Below are 11845 nucleotides of genomic sequence, written 5' to 3'. Positions count from 1 at the left end.
CTGTGCCCTTTCTCTGCAGAGAGCTCCACTCTCTCCTTCTTCCTTCTCCGTCTGAGCCTCTTCCTCCTCTGTGGCACCCTCGTTAGAAGGAAACTACCTGAATCCAGGTCATGTGGATACAAGCTGGGTGGTGCTTGACTTCAGTCTGGATCCCAGGTCTCAAGCATGCTGATGATTCAAAGCCTGCTCACTTGACTTCAAAAGCAGGGTTGCTGATTTCAGGGTGCAGGGTGGTGTCGGGTGGGGTGAGAGCCCCGGCCGACTTTGCAACTGGCGTTCATTTCGGGGCACTGAGAGGAGCGGGTACCCCACGCCGGCAGGTGCCCCAGGCCAGTGCAGACCAAGGTTCTGCTGTGGGAGGCAGAGGGAACTCCGCACGTCCGTCCCGTCTCTGCTGATCTTGCAGCCAGGGGGTCTAGCACCCTACTTCGCACCTTATTGGAGTTTCCTTTCGCTTTGGCCAACAGCTCTTCCTTTAGCTCTCGGCCATGCTTCCTGCCTTGCCCCGACTGCTTTAGGGCAGTCCTCGCCAGGAGTATCCTGCTGATAGCTGCCTGGTTCCCAGGCTGCAGAACATGAAAGGCAGGTGTCTTGCTTCCCTTCTTGGGGCTCTTCAGGCCACATGGCTTGGGAGCACATCTGTTTGGACGGACTGCGTCCCCATCAGATGCTGGGCGAGCGTCTGTAGAAATCTGGGTGAGAACCTGACCTGATTGGCATGGCAGGGACCCCCCCCCCCCCACTCCACCGCCGCCGCCAACTTCAGAATGGCTTCCCCAGGGGAGATGCTTCCCCAGGACGAAAAGCACCTTGAGATAGCTCAGGGTTGTGACAGCTTTGGTCACTAGGGGTGACTTGAGCCCGCTGTTAAGGCCACTATGTCAACAGTCTCTCTTGCCTGTCTTTCTCTCTGAATTCTTTTGGTGTCTTTCTCTCACTCCTCTTTCTCCCCGTTTTATGCTCAGCCCTGTCTCTTTCTCTCTCTCGCTCCCTATCTGTCTCTCTTCCTTTCGGTCTCTGTCTCTTCTGTCCTTGATGCCGGTGGACTGGAGGAAACAGCCGCCTCTTTTTGTGGTCGCCCAGTAGAAGCACCGGAGCAGGGGGGTCGGTGGGGCTGGGGCCGGGATGTGCGTTACAACCTGGGGAAGTGCGCAGGGTCTGTTCCCAGGGGCGAGCCCCGCTCGGCCGTCCCACGTCCTGTCTGAATGACCAGGACTCAGCTTTCCAACAGGAGACTCTTTAGACACGGAATGCCAGGAGGTCCAGGAGAGCCCGAGGAGGTTGGGAAGCCAAGGAAAAGACAGCTGGGCTTTCTCTCTTTCTCTCTGTTGTTTCAGGAGCAACCCTGGTCATGCAGAACCCAGAGTCCCGCAAGGCAGGGAGAGCACGGCATTCTCCCTGTGTAGTGGAGTATGTGTGGACGATGGAAAGGTGTGACAACGCACTGCGGAGGGGGGAAACGTGTTAACCTTGGGATTCACTCTCAGAGTTTGGAATAGAGAAAATACTCTCGCCACCCAATTCTGCAGCACCACATCTTCCTTCTGTGGACAAAGAACTGTTTCTCTCGGCCTTTGCCGAGAGAGCTGCGCGTTCACGCCTTCTCTCATGTTTCCTGTCTCTGCCTTCCACACTTGGGTGTGCCATTCTTTATCCTCCCAAGGGACCCATTAACACAAAACACACTTGCTTTGCAATCAAAGTGTACTTTATTCAAGTTGCTTTTACAGTTTTATCTGTGTCCCATTCGGTGTCACGCTACATGGTTTAAAAATACCAACGCCAGGCACAGGATGTAAAGAAACACGGTAGAGACACGAGGAGAGAAAGGCTGAGTTAGGGATGTTCCAGCAGCCAGGGTCTGGGCATGCAAGGCCCGGCCATCCACGTCATCCTGAAAGAGGGAGCGTGACAGAGGCCCCACGGTCAAAGGTACACACTGACGTGAGGCCACAGAATCCTTGGAAGGAAACTGGCATGAGGGCAGATGGCGGTCAGGACTAAATCCACAGTCCCCTTCTTCAGTCAGGACTGATGCGGGTGACAGGACAGGGGGTGGTCCTGGTGGTGGACACCAGCGTGACTGCCTGACGCCAGTGCATTAAGTTCTACCTCTGCTTAAGGGGCTTTCCTGTACACGTGTTTATTTTATCGAAAACTAGTTTAAAAGCAAGTAGATAGATAACGATTATTTAACACACAAATCTTACATTCTACCAAAATCTTACATACCAAGTAGTAAACACGTATCAGAACTGAATACTAAATCTAGACAATAAAGAACTAAGCTTATACTAAAGTTGGCTCGTAACAGATGAAGAGTGAGGTCGCTCTTGTGTCCTGGTCAAGATGGAAACCTTTGGACTCTTCCAGTCCCAGGCTGAGGCTTCAAGGTGTCCCAGCGGAGTCTGCAGCACAAACACAGGGATGCCATCACCGAGGAGGCGCAGAGACAGATGGAAGGAGGGCTCCCCTGGGTGGACGCGCGGCTCCATCAGGCTCCGCGGGGCCAGGACCTCCCCAGGGCTCAGATCCCCAGGGCGCTGCCGTCTGTGCTGCGCTTAGCCGAGGGGGTTTTCTGTTAGCAAAGAGGGAACATAATCGTCCTCCAGGAGCGAGTTCCCTGTGCATTGGGCTGGGCAGCCTTCAAGGGACTGATCCCTGCACAGGGAAACGGGTGCCGCGGAAAGGGGAGGATCCTGGGAGGAGCAGGACGTCTGATAACCCGAGGGAGAGGGGTAACCAGCCCCTGCAGCCCACACTCTATACCACTAACCATGAGCCCTGCGTGGCGGAAACGGACAGAGGCCTGAAGACCTCCTTTTACCCTGAGAATCCTTTCTACCTCCCAGCCATTCTCGCTTGCGCTCTTCATGGGGGGGTGGGGGGAGAACTGGAGAAATCAGCCTTCCTGTATTCAGACTACACGACAAAGCTACAGCCATTAACCTCTATGATCCGGGCACGAAAGCAGCAAATACTGATCAGTCAGAAAGCCCAGAAATAAACCCAAGCACCAAGGGGCAAGGGCTCCGTGACAAAGGAGGCAAGAACATGCAGTGGAGGAAAGACAGGCTCCTCCATCAGTGGTGCTGGGAAAACCGGACAGGTACCTGTCCAAGAATGCAGCTAGAACATTCACTGACACCATACACAGAAATAAACTCGAAACGGCTGGATGACCTGCACGTAAGGCCAGATACTAGAAACCCCCTAGAGCACAACAGGCAGAATGCTCTTGGACATACATCGCAGCAAGACCTTGTTTGATACGCCTCCTAGAATAATGACAATAAAAACACAACCAAATCAGCAGGCACTAATTAAACTCAAAAGCTTCTGCACAGCAAAGGAGACCCTTTAACAAAAAAGAAAAACCCCGCACAATGGCAGAAAATACTTGTACACGATGCACCCACCAATGGCTTTATCTTCAAGGTAGAGAAACAACACACACAACTCAACAACCACCGCAAAAACCCAACGCCTCAATCCAAAGAGAGCCAGAAGACCTAAAGAGACACTTCTCCAGACGAGGCGTATGCATGGCCGATGGGCCCGTGAAGAGATGCTCAACCTCGCTCGTCACGAGGGGACTGCACATCATCCAAACTGCAGCGAGGGACCACCTCACACCTGTCAGAATGGCCGTCATTAAGAAGTCGACACACAACAAATGCTGGAGGGGGTGCGGAGAAAGGCGAACCCTCCCACACTGTTGGTGGCAGTGGAAATCGGTGCGACCACTCTGGAAAACAGTGTGGGGGTTCCTCAGAAAACTCAGTACACTACTACCCTATGTGATCCAGCGATCCCACTCCTGGGCCTCTCTCCAGACAAAACTTTCACTCAAAAAGACACATGCTCCTGTATGTTCGTGGCACAAGTCACAAGAGCCAAGGCATGGAAGCAACCTAAATGTCCACCAACAGACGGATGGGTGAAGACGATGGGGTACACAAAGACAGTGTCATGCCGCTCAGCTGGGTACAGGAAAGCAACAATGCCACTGGCAGCAACAGGGATGCCACTACAGTTATCACGGCACGTGACCTAAGTCAGAAAGACAATGACAAATACCACATGACATCACGTACACGCGGAAGCAACGATACGCACAAAGGAACATATCTCCAGAACAGAAACGGACTCACAGATCTGGAGGACAGACGTGTGGGGAGCCAAGGGGGAGGGGAGAGGAAGTGGGATGGCCTGGGAGTTTGGGCTTGGCCGATGCAAACGCTTACATTTAGGATGGATAAGCAATGAGGCCCTACGCGGTAGCACAGGGAACTGGATCCGGTCTCTTGGGAGAGAACACAATGGAACATGAGAAGAGAAAAAAAATGTATACACAGGTGTGACTGGGTCCCTTTGCTGTACAGCAGAAATGGGTACAACATGGTAATCAACTATACTTCACTTCTTCAAAAAATATTTCACATATATATATGTATGCATATCGGAGTGGTACTCAGCCATAAGAAAGAATGAGACAATGCAATTTTCAGCAACATGGACGGACCTAGAGATTATCATACCACGTGAAGTGAGTCAGACAAAGACAAAAGTTCTAACACTTCTATGCTGACTCTGAAACAAATCCACCTTTTTTACAACACAGAAACAACGCACGGACATGGAAAGCAAACCTCCATCAGCAAGGACGAAAGAGAAGGGAAGGGATCAATGAGGAGTGTGAGATCAAGAGAGAAGCAACAAGGATTCACTGTGTAGCACATGGAACTCTATGCCCTATCTTCTCATAACCTGTAAGGAAAGAGAACCTGAAGCTGTACACCTGAAACGAACACAATACTACTAACTGCTAACTACTCTACAGTGAAAGAAAGTCCATGAATGTTTTTTGCTATTAAGAGTTTAACAGAATCATGAAGATGTGCTAATCAACATATAAACTTATCTTTTTATTATACTGCTACATGAAGAGTACATAGAAGAAAACGGGTTCTTTTTTTTTTCTTTTTTCAGCCACACCTGCGGCATATGGAAGTGCACGGGTAGGGGTCAGATACGAGCTGCCTCTGCAGGCCTAAAACAGACGCAACAAGGCAGGATTCGAATCGCCTTTGCAGCGTATGCCACAGCTCGCAGCAATGCCAGAGCCTTAAACTGACTGAGTGAGGCCAGGGACTGGACCTGCATCTTCATGGACCCCTGTTCTTAACCCACTGAGCCACAGCAGGAACTCTGGGAAGACAATGCTTTTGAAAGTGTAGTAAAACAAGTTCCATTCACGGTATGAGATGACGAAGTGAAAAGCCACTAAAAGGAATATAACGAACTTGAATCCTAGCCTTTCCCTCTTCCCAAGAGAACAGAGAATTGAATTTGCCTCAGGGGTTGCTGCGTTTGAACTTGTCATCTACGTCAAAGAGTTTACAGAAGTTCCAACCTCAGTACGAGAATGGATGCCATGGGGTGGCCCAGGCCCTCCCTGGGCCCTACAGAGGCTGAGGGAAGACCCAGACCCGGGCACTTCCCACTCAGGTCGGGATCCTGCTGCCATGTCTTCTCTGTGAGGCCAGGAGCACTAAGCATCCACAACGATGCAGGCCTGGGCCAGGTGAGCCGCCCTGCGTGCATGAGCACTGAGGCGTACATGCCTTCTTCTCCATTGTTTTCTGGAGCCCTGACACTGGGGAGGCCTTAGAGAGGTGGACACAAACGCAGAGGCAGAGGACCCCGTCTCACCTCTCTCGGGCTGAGATTGGTTCAGTACAGACCCAACGTGAATGCTCCCCACCTGCCCCATTTGCCCTCAGCCCTGGGGGCCTGGACGGGAGGAGACCGGGGCCGGGCTAGGAAGGGTCACAGGGTCAACCTGACTGGGGTGTGGGGGTCAGGGGACGGCTGTCTGATGGGAGCAGGGGGATCTGATGGGAGCTGTGACCCCCTGGTCCTGCTGCCCAGAGGCTCTGTCCTCGGACCTGGTCAATCCCGAGAGACGGGGTCACAGGGCCAGGAAAGAAAGTGTGTGAAGCAAGGCCAGCAGCCCCTTCAGACAGTCCCCCAAATTCCTGCTGGCCAGGGGGGAGGGTCTCTCAGGGCGGCTGGACATGCACCTCTCCCAGAGGGGAGCACAGTCATGACAGCAGCCTGGGGTCAGCTGTGCAGGTGGACAGGACTCAAGGATACGGGATCCTATGCAGCAACCCCACAAGACATATCCTTTGTTTTACTGTATTGCATGTTTGTCTTTTTCTCTTTTCTAGGGCCACTCTAGCAGCATCTAGAGGTTCCCAGACTAGGGAACCAAACGGAGCGGCAGGTGCCAGCCTACACCACAGCCACAGCAACATGGGATCCGAGCGGCATCTGCGACGAACACCACAGCTCACAACAACCCTGGATCCTCACCACACTGACTGAGGCCAGGGATCAAACCCGCAATCTCATGGTTCCTAGGTGGATCCATTAACTGCTGAGCTACAACAAGAGCTCAGAGGACAATTCCTCTAACTCATCCAACTCTGGTAGGGCCGCTTCCCTGAAGACACACGGTGAGGACACAACCGGACAGGGAGGCCCGAAATCCTGAACATACAGAGGGAGAGAGCTGCCTTCTCACCCACCACCTGACACTCACTAGACCAACTTCGTCTCCAGGGTCGGGGGCCTAGGAGAGGTTGGCGTCCCACCCCGTCAGGTCCATCAAGGTCACTAAAGGAAACTAAGTCAACAGCTCTTGTGCACAGGACCCTCAGGGTGCGAGTCACAGAGCAAGCTGGCACAGTGGCCAGGGCCAAGAGCTGGAAGGAGCAGCTTTGGGGGGAAAATCCATTTTCCCTCTCCAAGGAAGGAGACAGGAAGACAAACACAGCACAACAAAGACCAGGCACCCAAGTCTTCTCCGTGTGATCAATTTCAGAGGGGAAAACGCCACACCAGGGTCCCACTCATTAGGCCACCCACCCACCCGCCAAGTCCCATCCCCCTTCCTCCCTCGCCCGCCAGCAGGCGGAACCCAGGTGCTCCCAGGAACCCTCTCCCACTGGATCCCAGCTGCGTGCTCTTCCCTACCTGCAGCCTCCTCATCCTGGTGGCTGTTGCTGCTCTCCACCACCGAGTCTGCAGAAACACACCGCGGGGAATCAAGGACGTACAAACAGCGGCCCTCCCGCTTCTCCCCCGTCCCTGAGCTGACTGCGGGTCACGGAGCATCACCCTGGTTTTTCCTCCAGGTGCCCACGCCTTCCCTCGGCTCCAGGGACTGAGACCCTTCGACCCAATGTGAGCACAGATGCCAACACTCGGGCATCTCTTATCTGCTCCCTCTCCCTCTTAAAACAGGCGATGAACATCTTTACACCAATTTCTTCCTGTTGTTAGATTTCAGACTCACCTGCCCCACACCCCAAGCAGCAGGCGTAGCCCAAGTGTCCCGGGAACCCTCTCCCATTGGCCCCTACCCGAGAGCTGCTCCTACCTGTGTCATTTTCATCGTGGTCGCTGTCACACAGACTCACGAAGCTCCACACTGCAGAAACACAGACATGAGGAATCAAGGTGTTAGAAACTGTCCCCCACTCATGTCGCCTACCGAAGGTTGTCTGGGGCCTCACAGCGCCGCCCTGGTCTGTCCTCCGTGTGCTCAGAACTTCCCTGGGCTCTATGGCCTCAACGTGTCTCTGCAACCAAAGGAGCAGGAAAGCCCCCCCTCCCTTCCTCAACACCTGGACTTCTCCTCACAGAGCAGGGTTCCAGAATACTCACAGCTTTCATCGTCCGTCCCGTCCACCTGCAATGACAGAAAAGAAAACACGGTGAGCGTCACAGCATCCTCTGCACTGTGGCCGCAGGTCTTCCTGCTGTTGGGGACCACAGGCAGGCACACAGAAGGCAGAGTCGAGTCGGTTTCCCCAAAAGAAGACAGCGAAGACACCTTTGGAAAAGGCGCAAACTTCTCACGGAAGACCTCCCCAGGCCATGTTCATTTAAAAAACACTCAGCCCTCTTCAAAGAAAAATGCTCCCTACTGTACCCTTGGGGACTGATGCGCTCCCTTTGGCCAATGCCCCTTGGAAGGAGCTAGTTGCTGGTACCAGACGTTGACTCCACATTCCTCCGCAGAGGAATCTGCATGCCTCATAAACAAGGGACTGCCTCAGATTTTCGTTTCTCAAGTAGGTACATCCAGGAACAAAGGAGGCGACTTTTCCAATCCCACCTCAAGAAAGGTGAGCTTACCTTGAGGGCAGACTCGTCTTCCTGCTCAGCCAGGGCGCTGGCTGGGGCCTTCTTGTCATTGTCACCGCCTGGGCCCGCCTCCTCCTCTGCCTCGCCAACGGCCGCGGCCTCCTCTGCCCCCTTCTCAGGGGCCGGGCCCGCCTCCTCCTCCTTTGTCACAGCCTGGGCCTCCTCCTCGGTCTTCTCACTCCCACCGGCCTCCACAACATCGTCGTCGGTTGCTAGGGGGACACACACTCACTGTCAGCAGGGCGGTGGTGCTGCTCAGGAGGTACTCTGGGCGCCTCACCTGACTGGACTGGACATGGGCTGGGAGTCACGGGGTGGGGGGTGGCATGAAGCACGGACGGAGCTTCTCCCGGCCCATCCTCCCGCGCAAACGTGGGTGTTGAAGGAAGGCAGAGAGCACCCTGAAAGACCCGAGAAAGGGAGCCTCTGCCTCTCTTGCTAAAGGGAACCTCTCCGGGGCATAGTCCCCATCGGAGAAATGGCCAACACGAGAATGCAGGCTCTGCTGCCACGAGACAGCCTCCTGAGGGCTCCTGCCCATTCTCACTCCAGCCACAGGCCTCGCCATAGTCTGAAATGGCAGGACACCGTTTCAGCTTCCCTACGCTGCCCACAGGGTGCTCCTGTGTTCACGCTCCATCCTCTGGAGCGGTTCGCCTCTTTTATTGTCTTAGATACTAATACTTCTCGTTGGGATGCTTTGGCCGTAGGAATCTCAGGGGGAGAGCAGGCTTCCCAATGCCATGGACTCTGCACTACTGTCCACAACAACCTTTCTCGGCGTAACTCACAGGACCCTGCACCCATTCAGGAATCACTCCCCCTATCCCTGCTGCCAGGTCTCAGCCATCTCTACGTTTCATTTGACATCTGCCTAGTCTCGTACGCCTATGTGTTGAATTGCACAGTGTCCTTTTTCTGTGTCTGCCTGATTGAACTGTGGTTGTTTGTTTTGTTTTGTTTTTTAATATTCTTTGCTTTTTAGCGCCACACCCATGGCATATGGAGGTTCCCAGGCTAGGGGTCTAATCGGAGCTGTAGCTGCCGGCTTCCGCCAGAGCCACAGCAAGGCAGGATCCCAGGCACATCTGCGACCTACACCACAGGTTCCGGCATAATGGATCCTTAGCCCACTCAGAAAAGCCAGGGATCAAACCCGCCATCTCATGGTTCCTAGGCGACTCGTTAACCATGGGACCTGAGAGGACCTCTCCTCTAAGTCATCCCACTCTGATAGCACACCATTGCCAAGAGGACACACGGTGAGGACACAACCGGACAGGGAGGCCCGAAATCGAACATACAGAGGGAGAGAGCTGCCTTCTCACCCACCACCTGACACTCACTAGACCAACTTCGTCTCCAGGGTCGGGGGCCTAGAGGAGGTTGGCGTCCCACCCGTCAGGCCATCAAGTCACTAAAGGAAACTAAGTAACAGCTTTGTGCACAGGACCCTCAGGGTGGAGTCACAGAGCAAGTGGCAAGTGGCCAGGGCCAAGAGCTGGAAGGAGCAGCTTTGGGGGGAAAATCCATTTTCCTCCAAGGAAGGAGACAGGAAGACAAACACAGCAAAACAAAGACCAGGCACCCAAGTCTTCTCGTGTGATCAATTCAGAGGGGAAACGCCACACCAGGGTCCCACTCATTAGGCCAACCCAGCCAAGTCCCATCCCCCTTCCTCCCTCGCCCGCCAGCAGGCGGAACCCAGGTGCTCCCAGGAACCCTCTCCCACGGATCCCCGCTGCGGGCTCTTCCCTACCCTGAGCCTCCTCATCCTGTGGCTGTTGCTGCTCTCCAACACGAGTCTGCAGAAACACACGCGGGGAATCAAGGACGTACAAACAGCGGCCCTCCCGCTTCTCCCCGTCCCTGAGCTGACTGCGGGTCACGGCGATCACCCTGGTTTTTCCTCCAGGTGCCCACGCCTTCCCTCGGCCAGGGCTGAGACCCTTCGACCCAATGTGAGACAGATGCCAACACTCGGGCATCTCTTATCTGCTCCCTCTCCCTCTTAAAACAGGCGATGAACATCTTTACACCAATTTCTTCCTGTTGTTAGATTCAGACTCACCTGCCCACACCCCCAAGCAGCAGGCGTAGCCCAAGTGTCCCGGGAACCCTCTCCCATTGGCCCCTACCCGAGAGCTGCTCCACCCCTGTCATTTTATCGTGGTCGCTGTCACACAGACTCACGAAGCTCCACACTGCAGAAACACAGACATGAGGAATCAAGGTGTTAGAAACTGTCCCCACATGTCGCCTACGAAGGTTGTTGGGGCCTCACAGCACCGCCCTGGTCTGTCCTCGTGTGCTCAGAACTTCCCTGGGCCTATGGCCTCAACGGTCTCTGCAACCAAGGAGCAGGAAAGCCCCCCCTCCCTTCTCAACACCTGGACTTCTCCTCAGCAGAGCAGGGTTCCAGAATACTCACAGCTTTCATCGTCCGTCCCGTCCACCTGCAATGACAGAAAAGAAAACAAGGTGAGCGTCAACGCATCCTCTGCACTTGGCCGCAGGTCTTCCTGCTGTTGGGGACCACAGGCAGGCACACAGAAGGCAGAGTCGAGTCGGTTTCCCCAAAAGAAGACAGCGAAGACACCTTTGGAAAAGGCGCAAAATTCTCACGGAAGACCTCCCCAGGCCATGTTCATTTAAAAAACACTCAGCCCTCTTCAAGAAAAAAATGCTCCTACTGTACCTTGGGGACTGATGCGCTCCCTTTGGCCAATGCCCCTTGGAAGGAGCTAGTTGCTGGTACCAACGTTGACTCCACATTCCTCCGCAGAGGAATCTGCATGCCTCATAAACAAGGGACTGCCTCAGATTTTCGTTTCTCAAGTAGGTACATCCAGGAACAAAGGAGGCGACTTTTCCAATCCCACCTCAAGAAAGGTGAGCTTACCTTGAGGGCAGACTCGTTTCCTGCTCAGCCAGGGCGCTGGTGGGGCCTTCTTGTCATGTCACCGCTGGGCCGCTCTCCTCCTCTGCCCCCTTCTCAGGGGCCGGGCCCGCCCTCTCCTCCTTTGTCACAGCCGGGCCTCCTCCTCGGTCTTCTCACTCCCACCGGCCTCCACAACATCGTCGTCGTTGCTAGGGGGACACACACTCACTGTCAGCAGGGCGGTGGTGCTGCTCAGGAGGTACTCTGGGCGCTCAACTGACTGGACTGGACATGGGTGGGGAGCAGGGGTGGGGGGTGGCATGAAGCACGGACGGAGCTTCTCCCGGCCCATCCTCCCGCGCAAACGTGGGGTGTTGAAGGAAGGCAGAGAGCACCTGAAAGACCCGAGAAAGGGAGCCTCTGCCTCCTTGCTAAAGGGAACCTCTCGGGCATAGTCCCCACGGAGAAATGGCCAACACGAGAATGCAGGCTCTGCTGCCACGAGACCGCTCCTGAGGGCTCCTGCCCATTCTCCGTCCAGCCACAGGCCCATCGTCTGAAATGGCAGGACACGTTTCAGCTTCCACGTGCCCACAGGGTGCTCCTGTTCACGCTCCATCCTCTGGAGCGGTTCGCCTCTTTTATTGTCTTAGATACATAATACTTCTCGTTGGGCTTTGGCCGTAGGAATCTCAGGGGGAGAGCAGGCCTTCCCAATGCCATGGACTCGCACTACTGTCCACA

At 54.6% G+C, this 11845-nt stretch overlaps 1 long non-coding RNA gene across 1 annotated transcript; it reads right to left on the bottom strand.

Moving 5' to 3' along the window:
- Positions 1–10374: 10374 nt before the first annotated feature.
- Positions 10375–11140, bottom strand: LOC125126757 (uncharacterized). The gene is made up of 3 exons (XR_007134779.1): positions 11123–11140; positions 10652–10676; positions 10375–10424 (listed from the first exon to the last, which is right to left on the bottom strand). It is a non-coding gene; the product is annotated as an uncharacterized LOC125126757 (long non-coding RNA).
- Positions 11141–11845: the final 705 nt, after the last annotated feature.

The sequence above is a fragment of the Phacochoerus africanus genome, chromosome 5, assembly GCF_016906955.1.
Source record: "Phacochoerus africanus isolate WHEZ1 chromosome 5, ROS_Pafr_v1, whole genome shotgun sequence".
Classification (NCBI taxonomy): Eukaryota; Metazoa; Chordata; class Mammalia; order Artiodactyla; family Suidae; genus Phacochoerus; species Phacochoerus africanus.
The sequence above is the reverse complement of the archived record's forward strand: the minus strand, read 5'-3'. Positions and strand labels throughout refer to the sequence as shown.